Genomic DNA, 19006 nt, shown 5'->3' with positions numbered 1-19006 from the left:
ATATTGTATTAAAGATATGTTTGCTAAAAGGTTTCTAAAAATTATAATTATCAACTTTTTTTAGCTCCTTCAAAAAGGCTACCCAAAATGTAGTTACAAAACGTGCTCCGTATTGTGCTCATTTCAAGCCCGTTAAAATTTAATATCTTTTTATTTATATATTTAAAATTGAATATCAACCACACAATGAACAGTGAATGTTTGTAAAAACAAAACCAAAAAAACATTAAATTCTTTAAGCATATTTAAAGAACTGCAACATAAACTTCGATTGTTGCTAAAGCAGCTTGCCAAACTGTGCCTCCCTTACATAGCGCTGTACAAGCGCATTCCACTAATCTCCTTTTGTGAGCCAAAAAACTATTTTAAGTGTTTGTGCTACCGCTTTAAAATTTTACATAGCTACTGCTACATATTTCATATTCTTAACTTCTAAAAAAGAACACCTTCGTGCGCTGTAAGCTAGACTTTAGCCATATTTAAATTTGTACTACCGACGCGTTTCGCTTACAGCATTTAGTGCTGTTGCTAACATTCGCGCTACGTGGGGCTGTTAGTGTTGGCGTGCGCTGTTGTGTGCCTAGTAAATGTTGCTAAAAATGCTTTACAGCGATCTCCAAACGCATTTACACACTAAATGTTTTAATTTGTTGATGTTGTTACTATTCATGAGATACCGCATTTTTCTTAGGAAATAGGATATTTTCATTTATGAAACATTAATTATTTATTTTTTCGACAAATTAAGTAGTTTTTAAATTAGAATAAAATTGAGAAACAAAAAATTCATTGCTTACTTTGCGCTGCTGTTGGCTGTTGTTTGCAGGCCGCGCTCAGCTACTGCTGCTCCGCAGTTGCCGCTATTTCTTGCTTGCTATCCTTTGCTTGTGTTGTTAAATATTAATTTGCAATTTTTTAAAACTATATTTTAATATCCTTTATTGCTAATATTTTTCAAAGTTCGTATTTGTGTTTTTCCAGTTGGTTCTTTTACAACAATTTGCTTGTACTTTGTAATTTTACAGCACAAAAAGAGTTAAATTTCTCAGTAGCACACAACTTGCTTAAGCACACAGACAGCCAATCTGCCGTTTGACTGGCTAGTTCACTCGCTTGGTTCTGCCGCGTATTTTTGACCATTTTATTTTTTTTCTTTTTTTTCGGAACTTGTTCGTACTTTGGTTTTTTCATGATTTATTCGTTTCAATTCTCGTCGATTTTATTGGAGTTGATTTTTTATTATATTCTTTTATTATTTATTTGTATTTAAATTTCTTGTCCGCTTCTGCTGCTTCTTGTGCGTTGTAATACTTGGTTGTTGCTTCTTATTTATTAATTTTTTAATACTCATTTCTTGCTTATTAACTTAAATTTTTTTAATTAAACTCAATTGAACTTAAAAATAAACGGGTAGAATCGAACGTAACTAAAAGGTATAACGAATTTTGATGTGTGGCGAATTTTGCTGTAGCCTCCTGCGCGGCGCGTAAAAAGCGAAAATAAATTTATTTATTTTGTTTGCTTTTAGTTACCACGTTGCCCGCGTTTGTAGTTGTTTTTCTTTGTTTTGTTTGTGCTGAAGCATTTATTTACTTGCTTGCTTGCTTACATTCATTTTGTTCTCGAGTTGGGCCGTTGGCTTGTCGCAAAAATTCAAATTTTGAATGTCGTATTGTTCAACGCGCGCAGCACTTTTTCCCGTACGCTGGTAAAGCTTTGCGCGTATTTCCGTTACGCGCGCGTCAACTTTGCTTATTTCAGAAATTCTTTTGTTAGTGTAATTTGCTCTCTTAAAAACTTAGATGCAACTTAAAACTTTTTGCTTCCTTTTCTTTTTGATTTGCACACAAATTCAAATTATAAACTCAAAAATATAACGTTTGCCGAAATTTTGATTTCCTGCTTGCTTTTTGTCTTTCTTGATTGCCAAAATTTTCTTTTTCATTCCTTTTTTTGCCGAAAAGTTTTTGTATGTTTTAGTGTCGTTTGTCAAAATTTTTTATTTGCCGAAATATTTTTGACTGGTAATTGAATTAAAATCAAAAATTAAAAAACTGAGGAGAGGCGCTAAAAGCTAAAAACTGCGCTCCGCTCGCTCGATCGCGCGTTTGCCAAGCTTCTCGCGAGTCCTTCTTTCCGGCCCGGCGTTCCAAATACAAATGAAATTGAGTGCGACCGGCGCGTAGAGCCAAGGCGCATCACCAATGATTTCATGTTAAAAAAAAAAACAAGGTTAACAAAAAAAAAACATGCAACCAAATCAACGGCAGAACGAAAGCAGCATCAAAAGCAAATTGGAAAGCAAAGCAACATTGCCAATTGAGCCGAACTCATCGTCACAGCGTCAGTCAAATGGTCGGCCAATTGGTTGGTTGGTTGGCTGCTCGGTTGGACGACATATTCGGCGCCAATTCGTTTGGTCGTTGCTGACTGATTGTGCGCTCGGTGGTTGAGCTCATCGTTCGTACGCACGCTGCCGCCGGTGCCGACTCAACCAAACAACCACCATTTGAATGGCGCATAGGAAGTGGAGAAGCAATAGCACAAAGTAATATGTAGAGTGGAGTATGTGTGCAAAGTGGGCAAGCAGGATGGCTGAGCAGCGCACAGTGTCCACATCAAGGCGAATCTATACAAGTTTCTGGCAGTAGCACAAAACCATCTACTTTCTTTTTGCAATTTCGTGATTTGCCTGCCAAAAAACAGATCACTTTGATATGCAAACCACCAAATCGCACGAAAAAACAACAAATCAGCTGTACTACTGCGACCACCTTGCGTGCGCGCGCCGTGGCCAACAGTCTGCGAATGCTACATTACCCGCTTCATAGAGGCGATGAGAGCGGCGCTGCGCTGGTCAGCTGCTTCAGCAACAGCAGTTCGTTCTTCAGTTGAAGAGCCCAATATTTGATTTAGTTAACATATACTTGTGTTTGTATGTATTTATTTTAACCACAACTAGCGTTAGTGAGCGCTGCTACTAGTCCTCGTCGTATATTTAGTCAATAACTGCTTGTCCTACTTCTTAAACTGCTTCTAACTTTTTCTCCACACCACCTTTGTCATTCACGCATGCAGAGAACGTTTAGGTATTAAGAAGTATTGTGGTATTGAGAAGTCTCATGGACTACGAATAAAGTAAATTGCCAAACATCAAGTCGAACGCCGAAGACAGTGTCACCACGCCCAACTCGACAGTGGGGCAATTCTTAAGAGAATTGAGTGGCATGCCAAACGTTGTCAGCCCTTGCTTCAGGCCCAGAACAGAATTGTAGTGGGGCAGCGGGTAACGGGTTAACGTGTGGTGATCAGCTGAGCCACTTCCGGCGGAAAATTCGGTCGGTTAAACGCAATTGCGACGGGGACGGAAAACTTTATTGCGAAGGAACCAAGGCGAATCTATTAAAGGTGGTATCGTTAAATCAGCTGATTTTTTTCTTTCGCCGTGTCCATGTGGCTGTCAGCACAGAATGAGACAAGGCGAGTCCTATCTTTGGTTTTTACTTTGCCAATACTCTCACATGTCAATCAAACGTACAACCGTACGTATCTTTCATGAGCACGCCTTGGACGTGTAGTGAAGTCGTTCGATTTGCTTTATTTGTAAAGCAACTCGTTGAAGCTAATTTTAAACAAAACACTACTTTCTAAATTATTTTTCGGTTTTTCTTTTACAAATCAAAAGCCACCTTGAGTCATCCACCCGTCGGAGAAAATAGAAATTAATCTATAATAATTATTTTGCCGTCGTAAAAATAATCGGCGGTAAGAAATCCGCCCTCGCCGCAATTCTGTTTAATTTCATGCTATTAAATGTTTTCTAATTTCGACGGCGGATACCCGTCAGCCCTCTGTCCGCTGTCCGCTGCAATTCTGTTCAATGGATCAGGATCCTTAAATGTCGTTGCCTCACTGATTCTTCTCATATGCATATCCAATACATACCATCGCTTTCTGCACGTGATCGCGCTCCGTCTCATCCTCTGCTTGAGCTGCATACTCTTTTTCTCCTCATGCTCGCTTCCTATCTTTCTTCATTCATTCATTACGAACATTTATCGATCTTCATTATTCTCTTTGGCTCCATTTTACCCATTAGCCAATCGTCTTGTTGGAACGCGTTCGTACAGTGCGTGTTTTGTTGATTCAGCTCGTGACTTCTCGATGAGAGACATTACGGAAAGTAGAACGGTAACGAGCCGATCGTGCTCGGCCAACTCCGTTTGTATTGTCTTTTCGCTCTTCTCTTAGAATCTTGCAGTTCTATCAATCTTCTTAATACCATTAAGTGGTGTGGCCCTGCAGTAGGAGCTGCCCTGGGTGAACAGCGCAAAAAGAGAAATCGCAAAGTTGCGCTGCATGAAAATAGTCTAACCAACATTCTTTGCCTCATCAACGTTTAAATCACTCTTTATATCATTCAAAATCTCTACCGTTTTTCGCTCATATTGCTCATGCTAATTGAGTTCCTCTCAAACCAAATCGTCATCATTATCAATATTATGTTTCAACGCCATTATCATCTTCATCATTACCAACGTTCCAGGCTCTCTTATTAAGTTCTTCGTCTGTAAAGTCTTGCACCACAGTAATGTACATAAGCAGCGTCGTAAATAACAAACAGCCTAACAGCCTTTACTTAAACACTCGCATAATTTGTAATATTCACCACGATGCTACTTTGCCAATTTGAAAGAATTCCAATGCTTCCTATTGGCGCCGAAAGCAACAGCAGTAGAATATTGCCAGAACACAGCCGTTTGGCTATGTGATGTATAACAGCAACTATTTCGTTCAATAGTGTGAGTACTAATTCACTTGAACTCTCAATCCAATCAGAAAAGCAGAAAAGTAGATATTACTAGCAGTTATGTTATGTGAGTATTGAATTCAGCTGCTAATAAAAGCAAAATATTCGGTAATTTTAAAATGCGCAAAGTATTGTGAAACACTAGAAAATAGAAGATTTGTTTTATTGAAAATATTTTCTTTGCGAACGCGACAAGAGTGGAATTTAGGTTGTGCCTTTTAGGCAGAGCGATTAAAGATTCGAGTTAAAAACCGTGGAATTGTGATGAGCAATTTGTGAATTTGAGCAATTTTTACAATTTTTACAATTTTTACAATTTTTGTAAAAGATTTGAAACCTAAATTTATATGGATTTTGTTACAAAAAACGAAAGTTATCAAAGCTGGTAAAATTATTATTGCCATAGCCTCACTTCATTAACAGAGGATCACTCAACAGTGATATTCACTAAATACGAGTTAACAGGAGCAGCCATTAACAGAGCTACTATTACAGTAGAGAAGTTACATACAGTAGCAGAACACTCACTGTCACTGAGTGTATTGGAAGCAGTTGAACCAGAAAATATGTCATTTAACATTTGCGCCTTTTTATGTCATTAACATTCTCTGATTGAACTAGCAGCAGATAAGCTAAATTCGCTGTTAACTTTGCGCTCCGACGAGTAAGGCATATTTCCGTATACATGGAAAGTTCTGTTCGGTTAATGCAAAACAGAATCGAATAATTAGTGCAATAAGCGGATAGTGAAAGCACTGAGAAACTGAATACTTAGTGATAATTAAACCCTTAGTTTAACTACCACTAAAATTTAATGATAGTGCATCCACTAAGCATAATCACTGAATACAGTATGGCGAATTTAGAGGATTACTTTAGATGGCATGCAGCTGACTATTTTTTAATAAATATTTGTATACGCATTTAATATAATTTAATTAATTGCCATCGGCCCACTTAATTAACAGTAGAAAACTCAACAGTGATATTCACTAAATACAAGTTAACAGCAGCAGCCATTAACAGAGTTACCGTTACAGTAGAGTGGCTCCTGTAACATTCTCTGCTACTACTACTGAATGTATTGGAAACAGTTGAGTCAAGGAATGTGTTATTTAACATTTGCGCTCTTTGATTTGTTTAGCATTCTCTGGTTTAACCAGCTAAACAGCAAAATGCGCTGTTAACTTTGCTGTGAGATGTAACAGGCACATCTTCATATGCATGGTCGTCCTGTTAGGTTAATACAGTCATTGCATATAACTCATATGTGAAGACATTTTACATGTATAACTTTATAGTTGAATATGATACTTTTTTTTATTAAAATCTCTAACTTAATTCGAAATGATTCAAGATAATATTATATTATATATTTAATGATAGTTATTATACATCGCTAACATTCTGCAAATGGAAAGGAAGAGGAATTACAATTTATTTAATGCACAAAATTTACTCTTGACTATCCTCTTAAATGTAGCTACATTTTGTGAGATATTTAAATTAGTTTGATCTTCTAAAAATTTTCCCAAAATTAATCGCTGAATATTAATGCGATCGCCACCCTGGCTTATCTAACAATATGTTATAATACTTCCCTCTTTCTAATTAACAAACCGAGTGCTTATTTACTCTGCACATTTTCTCATTATTCTATTTAAAGCAGATTATCAGTTCTTTGCCATTTATTTCTTTAAATATGAATACATAATTATTGCCAATGTGCATTTTGCATCTGCCTTGCACACAAATTTTCAAGCATTTGCTTTCGTTTTTGGCGTATTAGATTTTTCTGCACTTCTGCAGCCGAAAATCGGCAGCTGATATGCACAGTCCGATAATTAGAGCAGACGATGCAGTGCGAAAAAAGATAAGAAAATGAGAACAAAAGCGAAAAAAGTTGAAACAATGCAATTGATTTCAAAGGTGCATAGATTTCATGTCTTATCAGTAAAGGCGGAATTGTTTTTTAAATTATTATTTATTATTTATAGATGCAATTTTCAATCTACTTTTTATCTTCACATTTATTATAAGATTTGCCGATGCACCGGTTGCAAGGTAAACATTTTTGGATAAGCAATATAGCCAATTTATGGCTCAATTTATTTGTTATTATTCATTGCTTTACTTCTATTACTTCTTTTTATTTTTTTTTTATTTCTGTTACATTGCCTGCTCTGTCGTCTCTGCAATCATATTATATATGTATGTTACTATACCTACAGTCAGCGTTAAAAGAAACTGTTAATTATTTATTCTGTTATTTAATTTTTTTTATATTATAAAAATATAGCTCCTACTATAATAAAACCCATATAAAGCAAGCTTTCGAACTTTGTATAAAATTGTTTTTTGTTTTGTTTTTTGTAATTTTTACTCAGAATTTTCAAAACAATGTCGGGTTTGCATTTCTATAGTTCATTTAATTTTGGTATAAAATTTGCAAGTTTCAAGTGGTTCAAAAATCGCATTGATTTTTGACAACTTTTTCTACCGACGAGTGTTTTCTTCTATAATATATAAAAAAATGAAGTAGGGTTTAAATGTAGAAAATCCACAAAACCAGGGAAAAAAATTCTCAAAAATCAGTGTGACTTTTGATCTACTTGCAACTTCCACTTTACCATACGAAAATTCAATCATCTATAGAATTGAATCAAGGCGAATTCACTAAAGGTGGTGGCACCAGACCAACAACAATGCTCTGTACGTTTGATTGTCACAATAAAGTATTGACAAAGTAGAAAGCAAAGAATGAATTCGCCTTGTTTCATTCTGTGCTGACAGCCACATGTCACGGCGAAAAAAAATCAGCTGATTTGCCGATACCACCTTTAGTAGATTCGTCTTGAATTGAATACTTGATAATTTTTCTACAAATTCTGAGCAAAAAGTTTGAAACTTTCATGAAAGTTTGCGGAATTCTTACAAATTTTGTACAAAGTATGAACTGTGTTTGATAAAAGAATAATTCAAATTAAAAAGTAAATAAATAGTGAAAACTTTCTAATATATGTTTGTTTTTCGCGGGCATTCTGGCAGCACTCTACCCTCAAGTGACCTTGTGAAACCAGGACAAGCCTATTGGACTGCCGGCAAGCATTACATCGTGGATTGTCAATATATGGTGTATACTTTCGTTTGACGCTGACTGTATGTATGAGTATGCTCTACCCCCGCTCACCATGCCCCATGTGGCTGGTACCATCTGCATCATATGCCGCACGCTTCCTGTCGCAACCGTAGCAAATACCACATGAAATTTAGTATTCGCCATTGGTTTTCGCTGTGTTACCGCAGTGCAGCTATGCTTGTAATGTACTAAGAATAAATTCGCAAATACTGCCAACGTCTAACGTCTCGGTGGGTCTTTGCAGAAGTATATTCCTCAGCTGTGTCCGCACTTCTAAGTACGCATATCAAACTCTAGTAACCCAAACCAACTCCAGGGAATTTCCTTACTTATGTATTTACTTCTGAGCTGAAAATTTATTGAAAAAATCCCTTATCACGATTTTGAATTTCGTTTAATACGTACATAGCCTTAGTTAGCTTCAAGCTACTTTTATTGAGCAATAAGAAAGAAATATAGATCAAAAATACCTAAACAACTCACCATTGTGCAGCGCCTAAAGCCTCCTCTCTTATTCTGAAAACGCTTTTTAGTCTAAGAGCTTTTTAGCCTTTCTTGAAAGTACTTTTTAGCCTAAGTGCGAACAGCTCAATAAGCTACTCGTGATACCTGTTCACTGCACTAGAGCTCCCAAAAACTTCTGTCAGTCAGAAGATGGCTTCAGTAAACTTAGGCTACTGAGATATCTTCAACGAATTGCTTTCGTTGGCGAATCTATGCGAAATATAAAATCAGCTGCTCTTGTGCCATCAACTTGAATGATTTTGCCTTGGTTGTGTCTTTATCTTCACATAAATTTTCATTTATATATCACACAAAGCTGAGTTATCCCAGCTTAGTTAGTCTATAGCTTCATATAAGACAGCTAATTACGCTGAAATCACGTTTACTAGGTGCTCTAGGTGCTCAAGAGCCTTCATAAAATCCTAAGGGTACCGCCGTGATACAAAGATATGCTACTATAAATAGTAATTATTTATCTAAGCAGTTGACTACCAGAACCAAGCTGAGGATTTTTAAGCCAAATGTTAAGTCTGTGCTATTATATGGAAACAAAATTCAAAGCTGCGTAAACAGTGCCTACGCAGGATATTGAAAATATGGTGGCCCAATACCATACGCAATGACGAGTTGTACGAGTGGTGCAAAATTTAACCAAGAGCTGACTTCAGCTAAGAAATTGGAGGTGGATTGGTCATATAAGACCAATTGGAATTGAGATTCACTAGCGAAAAGGGAAATGGATGAGTCGCGTAATCCGTAAATCTGTTACTGACATCAACAAAATTTTGTTGGACTGGAATCCGCAAGGCTGTTGTCGTAGAGAACGACTAAAAGGAACATGAAGGTCAAGCCTATTTAATGAAGTCACGAATGTTGGCAATTCACTCACGTGGCCACAGATAATGTTAAATGATGTAAAGCGACCCCAATGGAAATTTTTTGTGTCGGTACTTTGCACTTCGACTGTTAACAACAACTCGAAAGCAAGACAAGAATATCTAAGAATGATAGGGACTCGTTACAAGCTTAAGCTCATGCAATCCTGCAACCAACGGACAGTCACACGCACTTACTAGAAATTACTCCAGTATTAATTGAGAAAACAGTAACCTTTTTAACTTGAAGCTGAGTGAAGAGCTTAGTAACAGGTCTACACCATCTTCTTTAGAGTTGACTGCGCTATTCACAGCTAAATTGGGAAGAACAGAAAGAAAAGAAACGCAACAGTTCGGATTTCTGAAAGGTTTGCTAGAACACGCGCTCGCATGTAGACTGCATATCGGTGGTCTCATTGAAGACTCTTTTTTTCTCGCAACAGTCGGTTCTACATACTTTGCCAGAATGACTCCGCTTTAAAATCGGCCAGGAACTGTCACGTCAGCAAAAATGTTTAACAAAAATTTGGTTTGCTTTCACAGTAATAATAAAAGCGCTAGTTCGCACAGCAGCACCCCATACAAGATGCTGAATTTCACAATGAAAATGGGTAACTAATTTAGAAAATCAGTTGCAGATTTGCTGCCTATAACTTGTCATGCGTTGGTAGCTTTGATAGCGCCATTTATTGAAAATATTTAAACTATTGATTAATTTCTTACTTTCAGATATTCACGAAACTGTGAGGTACTTACTTACCTGGTTGCAATTTTTTTCTTAACACAATTATCTTTTAATCATTAACTCTTCATTAATTTCTTAGCTGCTCTTCTAACTTCAGCCTGCTTTGTCGGTCTACGGTTTGAGGCGTATAGGGCCAGTCTGGTTTCTATTTGGTTGGAATCCTATGAAAATATTATACCTTCCACTTTAAGAATATCCTTCGTTTTAGGAACTGATCGTCCCAGTTTTTAGTCTCGATTTTCATAATAGGTTAGCCATCATACGGCTTACTGTTTGTCTGAACTGTTACTTGGCGCATACAGTGGATATCAAACATACTGGCTGCCACTTATTGGCCTTCCCCTTTATTACTCTTTCCAACTCTTCTCTGATCGATTGTTCTTCTTAGTGCTTCGATGAAATCTCTTTTGTTTCTGCTCGGATTTTGTTTTTCTAAATTTTACTTCTCTTGATTCTTAAATACATAAGTTTATTTTCGAATTCCGTTAGATATACATACATACAGGTATACATATGTATGGTATATTAAGCTGACCCACCAGAAATAAGTGCTGTTTTTTTTTTTGAAATTTTTGAAGATCGCATAATAAACCAAAAGATATGAAAATATCGTGACTTAGCACGACTATGGTTATAAAACTACAATATTGTTTCAATAAATGTTACAGTTTTTCTTATAAAATTTCTATGACTTTTCCAATAGAATTTCTGTCTCAGCATTTCGGTAGTAATATTTCCAAGATTTACTCATTCGTTAACTTAAAAAATGTAAGCCTTAAATGGCTTAACAAAATATAAGTAACTAGCGTACCCTCGCCCGCTTCGCTAGACGATAAATTCAATGATTTGCTGAAAGAGAATAAAATTAATACGAAACAAAGCAAATTCTTTGATACAATTTCATTCGAACTTTATTGTAACACTTTTTGGTAGACAACGTTTTTGGTTTTTTCATCTTTCGCGTGAATAATGACGATGGTTTGCCAACTCGTGAGCAAGCTACATACAATTGTCCATGAGAAAAAATTGGGTATTCTAAATTAATACCGCACATTTGTAGAGACTGTCCTTGCGCCTTATTAATTCTCATAGCGAAGGCAAGGCGAATAGGGAACTGCAAACGTTTGAAATCGAATGGTAAATCCGCCGGAATCAGTGGAATTCAGGGTATCAAAATGTCTTCTCCTTTGTACTTCCCTTTCAAAATTGTTGCTTCGATAACGTTACCCATTAGCTTCTTCACAGCGAGTCTGGTACCGTTGCAAAGTCGGGGCACATTACTATTGCGCAGCATAATAATCGGTGCTCCAAATTTTAATCGTAAATTATGAGGTGGTAAGCCTAGCAAATCGAGTGAGTTTAATAATTCAGTTGGATAATTTACGACCTCATCTTGATCAGTAATAGTGTCCATTGACTTATACGCAACTATGTCACCAGGTATTTGATCTAAAATAGCTGAATTTATATCATTGACGTCCTTATTTTTCCCAGCTAAAATTGCTCTTTCGCTGAGTCAATCATGGTTTTTGTAATGTTGAACTATGTTTGGAAATACACTCTGTATCAATGCCTCTTTAGACTGTGCAAAAGTGCAGAAATTGTTAGGCAATGTTATCATTCCTGTTGTTTTTGGAAAAAGGTTTATTTTTTTTGGTTAAAAAGTGTTTTTTGAAGTTTTGAAAAACACTTCGCTCTAACAAATTTCTTCTCAGTTAATTGCTGAAAATTTAATATTTTGAAAAAACTATTTTTTTTTAATTTAACGTTTTTGAGAAAAGTTCATACTTTTGTAAAAGTTTAAATTGATTTGTTAAAAAAGATTTTTTTCCGCTTTGAAAAACACCCCCTCGAAAAAATGTATTCTCTATTAATAGTGGAATATGAAATGCTTTGAAAACACCTTTTTTTTAAATTTTGTTTGGTTTTCAGAAAATTTTGTTTTGAAAAAATTTCATACCCTTGAAAAAGTTTTATTTTATTTTGTTTGTTTAAAATTTTTGAAATTTTTTTTTTGTAATATTAGAAAAACACCTCTTCGAAGAAATTTCTTTTATCTTTTTGAGGAAAATTTGGTTTTGAAAAAATTTCATGCTTTCGAAATTTTTTTATTTTACTTTATTTCTTCAAAATTTTTGAAAACAATTTTTTTTATAATTTTCGAAAAACACCCCTTTGAAAAAATGTTTTCTATGTGTCATAGTGGTATTCCATTAACTTTTAGGATTATAGTTAAATACTTACAAATATCTACGCTTTCACAAATAGCAACAATAAACAAATTTCCTCAAAACCAAAAAATTTACTTTTTTCTAAAAAAATTCTAAACAAACAACGTAATAAATTTAGAATTTTGTGTTCACGAAAAAACAGTATTGTTTTTATTGTATTAACTGAAAACCAAAATGTTGCAAAAAATCAAAACAAAACTAAATTATGTTTTTGTGTTCATTTGGTCCATATGTTCCATAAAAAGTTGATATGGTAAATAATATGCAGGGTCTGATACATGCAAATTTCCATTGACCATTATAGTGACAAAATTATCGATCACCAATTCCAACAGGATTTCAAAATCAGAGTTGGAATGAGTTGTTGTGTGGTGTACTTCTGAAAAAATGGGAAATAAACAAAATAAATCTAAAAATTCGAATTCTAACTTTATCTTGTGTATGTTCTTATTACCTTTGAATTTTTCCAATGAAGCACCATTCATTTTAAATTTTCCAAGAATTTTTTTTATCATTTCGCGTTTCTTTCCTTTTTCATTCGATTTCAACATTTGTTCATAGCCGAAAACATCGTTTGCAAACGCATTCATTTCCATATAGAATTGGTTAAAGAAAGCATTGCTCAATTGAATGGAAACATTATTTTCATAAGTACTTAGGACCTTAACTAATGCACCTTGGTACATACCTAACGCAGATATTCATCGCGACCTTGACATCGATACTATTGATGAAACAATACAAAGCGCTAGCAGAAGACACATAAATAGACTATTAACGCATACAAATCCTATGATGAGAAGACTACCAAATAAAGAAAAATCTACCCAAAGTCGGCTTAACCGTCAAACACCAACAGATCTTGCAAAATCCTTGTAATCAATTGTCAACTAATCGTATATGTCATTGTTTGTTAACCACTTGTTTTTAAATAATATGTATATATTTCTTCTAAATGAGCTTGGGGGCATTGGCCCTTCAATATCACTCTCATTCCATCTTTTTGTAAATCAAATTACTTATTGTCTAACGACAGGTGTAATATTTTATGGAAGAAATAAAAAAAAAAAAAAATTTCATTCGAATCATTTGAAATTTCTGTATACAATAACGAAAAATTCAAAAAAAGTTGTACACATAAAATGAATGTCGATTCGAAACTTACTTTAATCTAAGAATCGAGCAAGTTTTGTTTTGTACAATATTTTGATTTTTTCTTTTTTTTATATGAAGAAAATATTTAAAAGAAATTTTTTTTTGCTAAAAACCTTCCCCTAGTGGATCCCTATAATATGAAAAAAGAACGAATAAAATTGGCCTCGTATCGGCCCAAAAAAATGCGTACAAACGAACATCATTTCATTTTTATATATATAGATTAAGTATGCTTTTGTATTATTATAATTCAAAAATAAAGGTTATGACCCTATTCGAAATCCATATGCACAGAGATGTTGGCATTTGGCAGAGTTTCGTCTGCTATTTCTGGTATGCACAAACGGAGAGACTCACAGTTTTAGGCCGCCTCCGAATAGCAAATATTTTTATGCTGCCGAAATATATTCGGAGGTTTTCCGCTGCTTGCTGAACGGCGACTGCGATTAGAACAAGCCCTTGGTGCATTGTAACCGCGATGGGTTTCAAACCCGTGCCCTGTTGAATGGTAATTACTGACAAATCCATTCGGCTTCGACGGCCGCAATCAGAAAGCTGTTGTAATTTTTTCAGATTTTTTCGTTCATGAACTTTGTCATGCTAAAAATATTAACCCAAAATAACTTTTTGACAATGATCAGATCATGGAAAAAAATCAATAAAAGTTTTGTATATAAAGGGTCTTTCAAAAGTGTCGCCTAGATGTAAATAGTGAATACTTCCTAGAAAAAACATTTCTTTATGTCATATTTGACATTTGTTAAATAGACAGATATACAATTTTACACGACAAAACAACGAGTTCAAATTATTGAAACTTGTTAAAAAATTGTCGATCTTTAAGTACAACATATCGCAAAATTCTTGATTTATTTGGTGGAAATAATCGTTCGAATAAGTCGACAATTCAAAGGTTGGTGAAGATAAAAAAGGCCTCGCCGTTTAGACGGTGTTTTTCTGAGCCTAAAGTGACGGAAACCATTGAGATCTAAGTTTCTCGGTCGATTCATTCCACGTAATTTTGACATAAACTGGCCACCTCGATCATGCGATCAAACTCCTCTAGACTACCTTTTGTGGGTTTTTTTTTTAAATTAAAGTCTATGTGACTGAGCCAGCAACAGTTCCAGAGTTGAAACACAACATGCAGATCGAAAATGCTGGGCTCAATGCTATTAAGTATGAGCGAGTCCTTGAAAATTTCAATTCTCATAAGGCAGCCTGTATATGCCGGTGCTATGCCATTTTTCACATATAATTGTTCAGAGATGTATTTTGAATACATCTAGTGAAACCTGAAAGAACCTAAATTTTTTGTTTCTTTTACTTTAAAACAACATCTAGGCGCGTCTTCTGAAATATCCTTTATTTATATTTATTTATTTATTTCAGTAATACAGAGTCAGACTTAAGTCTTTTAAAATTTGCTTTTTGAATCGGCTATAAAAAAAAACTAATTAATATTTTTTCAAACTTTTATTTTTTATTTTGAAGATTGAACATTGTCATTTATGAATGAAAAATAATATCGTTCAAATGACTGCCACGACTGGCTTTACAGTAGGCCATTCGATCAACCCAATTTTTAAGCACATTTTCGATTGTTTAGACTCCAATTTCATGAATGGCAACTTCGATTTCGTGTTTCAAAGCACCAATCGTCTCTGGATGATTCGCATAGCATTTGTCCTTAACGGCTCACCACAAAAAAATAGTCCAATGGGCTTAAATCACAGCTCCGAGGCGGCCAATTGATATCGGAATTGAAAAACGGTAGCCAAAAGTTCGAGTGTAACTTTGGCAGTGTGACAAGTTGCACCGTCCTGTTGAAACCAAATGTCGTCCATGTCATCCTCTTCAATTTTTGGAAGCAAAAACTCGTTGAGCATGTCACGGTAACGCTCGCCATTTACTGTAACCGCGGAAAAAGAAGAAGACTCACCACTTTGGAAATAGGTTTTCAATATTTCCCAATTTTGTCCAAGCGTATAGCGTCCCATTTCGTAAATGTCAAACCTTTAAGTAAATTATGAACACATTTGATATGTCATTTGTGTTACCATTCTCAAAAAAATAGGTGGTTCAAAAAGCAAACGCTATATGGCCCACCCTGTATATCATATTTTACAAGAATAATTTTAGCGGCCGCCATGACCGAATGAGTTGGTGCGTGACTACCATGCGGAAGCGCACAATCTCGAAACTCAAATTGCTAATAGCGACCGCTTCTCAGCAGACCTCCGAGTGTATTTCAGCCTTGAAAAGGTTAACTAATCATACAATATTATTTTGGAGAAAAGGTGGAGACCAGTCAATAATACGGGCGGTGCTGTCGTACAGCTGCGAGTGCTGAACAATGACAAACAAAGACGAAAGAAACTTAACTTACCCCATACGCTGTGACGATTGAACATACCGAATACGCTACAACGGTGAGTTGCTGAACTTATACCGGGGAGAAGATGTCGTTAAACACATTAAATCCCGATGGTTGGGACACACTTTGCGCGTGGATCACAGCCGCCCACAAAAGTCCTTTTTAACAACAAACTCTCTAATGGCCCGGACCTGAGAACGTCCAAGATCAACCTGGCTTAACCAAGTTATAGCCGACCTGAAAAAGCTATCAATTGGGCGCTGGAAGTCTATTGCTATAAGTCGTGCAGAATACAAGAGGATCGTGGACGAAGCTAAAGCGCATCCTGAGCTGTAATCGCTACTTGATGATGAGGATGATGATGATGATGAGTTTGGAGAAAAAGAAATCCATTGGTTTTGCGTAAAATTTTTTGCGCAAATGGTTTAAAACTGTTTTATGGTCGATCTTTAGCTCCTGGGCGATGCTAGGACTACTAAAAGCCCGATCAACTTCTATTATTTCTGGGGTTTCATTGACATTTTCGACATTTTCTTCAGCCAAAATTACTCGTAATTGACTGTTACAGTATCGGCACCATAAACACCATTCACAATTTAGCCATTCAGCGGCCTGGCTGGCATTTTCGCATCTTCGTCTTTATCAAAGAAAAACTGTGAAATGCACCGAATTTTCTCTTTGTTGACTTCCATTGTTAGCACCCTGAAACTCACAACTGAATGGAACAAATAAAAAACAGCAAAAGAATTTTTTACTGTGAAATTACACCTTGACAACGAGCATAAACTTTAAATTATTTGATCGATACTTTACGAGATATCGATCACTACAACCATCTACCAAGAAAAAAATGGATTTCTTTTGCCCCAAACAATAATTTTTTTTAACAAATTTTGTATGTCCCCGTTGGAAACCCCTATAAATACTCATGCATGCTATCGCTAAAATTACTTTTCTATTCTCATATGCATTTCCCTGTACCACTTCAAACTCCACGTGAAGTTCGTCTTCTCCTGCCTCTTGCAGTTTTGCCATTTGTTTTTCGCTGCCGCTTCTACTACTACTCAAACTGCCCCCCACCTTTGTCCACTCCATACATTAAGCTACGCTTCAATTGCTTCATCTTCACTTTCTGTTTGTTTTTATTATATTTTTCAATTTTCCCACTTGCGATTCTTGCTGTGACTGCATATTTTTCTTTTTTATATTTTTACATATCGCCCCGAATCACTTCGTAGTTCAGCTTCAGCCACTTTGTATAACTAGCGTGTGCCCGCCCGCCTTCATTCACAATGTGACAGAACATTATGTCGATTTGCCTGCCATGTCGCGTTTTTATTTTTATTGCTTTATTGTCTTTTTGTATTGCCAATGTTATTCAATTCTTTTTTTCTCGTTCGCTTTTGCTGTTATTTTGTGTTTTTGTTTTTATTTTTGCTTTTTGTTCTCGCCCTTCGTTAAGTCGTTAAGGGATTTCAACAATTTGTCTGTCTCCTTGTTAGGAGTGTCCCTTTCAACTCTTATGTCTATCCGTCCGTCCGTCCGTCCTTCTTATTGGCGATCCCTTTCCTCACGGCTCACATGTCCGCGAATTGGTCCCTTTTTCGATGTTTTTTTTTTTGTTTTTCCTTTATTATTACTGGTGTTTTTTTTTGTTGCTGTTCGTCCACACGTGCTGTTCGTGTTCGTGAAAATTATGTAAATTTTTGAGTGTGTTTTGATTTGGGATATTTACAAGTGAATTTTTCAACACCTTGAAGGGTTTATTTACATTTTCATAACATAACAAACAGGTAAAAAATGAAATCGCGAAATATCAATCGAATTAGTTGGAGCGAACTCACGTCAACGCACATACATCTGTGCTAGTAAATTACAGCAGGCCACGGACAGGTGAAAATTAGATTTTCTAAGCGGCTGGCGAAGAGTAAAAAATTAAGGTGAAAGACTAGACTATTTTTAGGTCTAATGATATTGGACTGTGCATTTGAAAGCATACCAGCTATTTTCTGCCCACTACTCTCTCAACCTGCTCGTACGTGCAGTTAGCTGTCATAAATGACAACTATCAACCTTCAAGGCCGCCGTCGTTCTGAACTGTCATCTTTCTTGCTGTTGCTCTATTGGAATTGTATTTTGTAACTTAAATTAACTGGGATATTTTAGAAATCAAAATGTCTGTTGATGGCTTCTACATTAGTAATCTATGTTTCCACTTTTCTACTCATCTTTGTTCAATCGTACATTTTCACTGCTATCCAGCTATTTACATACACATACATATATATATACATACATCAATTTCTCGGTAGGCCATCAATCTTCTGCTCTTAACTATTGAATCTGTCAGTGTCCTACAACAACATAATTGAATTGTACTCCACCTTAAATGCCATTGAAACACTTCTACGATCAAAACTCCCATGAAGATCCCTTTGGAGTTTCGCAATCTGTACATGTTGAAAATGAATAAATCAGGTGATCTGTATGTAGATACATCACAACATACTTGGATGACGTTTGGGCAATTAAATTTTAAATCCAATTTTCTTCTGAGGTTTTCAAAATTAAACAGGTATGCAAATTCCGAGCCCCTCCTCCTATTTGTGGTGTGCGTCTATATGTAGTTCCAGAAATAAAGAGCCTACAATTTTAAGCTGACTCTGAACGGCAAATGATTTTTTATGAGGACATTTTCCATTGCCTGCCGAGGGGCAGCCGCTATTAGAAAAAACGTCTGCTATCATTTTGTTAACTCAAACCTTAGGACTTCTGTATGGAAACTGCCCATAAGTTTCAATACTTCTACTCGTAAGTTTTATAAAGAAAGCGAGAATTCTGCTTTGCTGGTAACGTCTTTGGTGACAAAAAAGCTTAAAGTTATTATAATTTTCACCAATTCTATAATAATATCCCGAATTTCTCACTACTATTGCGTTAGCTATACTCGTAGCCTAGTGTGTTTAATCGTGGCATACTGGCAGTAGGTTCAGAATCCGACATGGAAAAAAATTTACCTTTCGATTGGTATTGACACAGCTCCGAGTGTATTTCCGGAGGTCCTACAGAACTCTAGATATTTCCATTTCTGAGTCAAAATAAAGAGGCATCTCTGAAAATGAAATAAAAGCTTGACCGAAAGACTTTTTAATCTTTGCCTTCAAATAGCC

The 19006-nt window shown here is 35.7% G+C and overlaps 1 protein-coding gene across 4 annotated transcripts in view; it reads right to left on the bottom strand.

Moving 5' to 3' along the window:
* Positions 1-10350, bottom strand: part of LOC129237180 (neurogenic protein mastermind) — a 64181-nt gene extending 53831 nt beyond the window's left edge. For 3 of the 4 annotated variants that reach the window (XM_054871691.1, XM_054871690.1, XM_054871688.1), the window contains exon 1: positions 798-1962. The gene's annotated coding sequence lies outside the window, so the exon portion shown is untranslated. Of the gene's footprint in view, positions 1-797; positions 1963-10088 lie in introns of those variants that run through there. The other variant, XM_054871689.1, reaches the window with a different exon arrangement.
* Between the last annotated feature and the right edge of the window lie 8656 nt (positions 10351-19006).

The sequence above is a fragment of the Anastrepha obliqua genome, chromosome 2, assembly GCF_027943255.1.
Source record: "Anastrepha obliqua isolate idAnaObli1 chromosome 2, idAnaObli1_1.0, whole genome shotgun sequence".
In the NCBI taxonomy this organism is placed as follows: domain Eukaryota; kingdom Metazoa; phylum Arthropoda; class Insecta; order Diptera; family Tephritidae; genus Anastrepha; species Anastrepha obliqua.
This window is presented reverse-complemented; position numbering and strand designations above follow the sequence as displayed.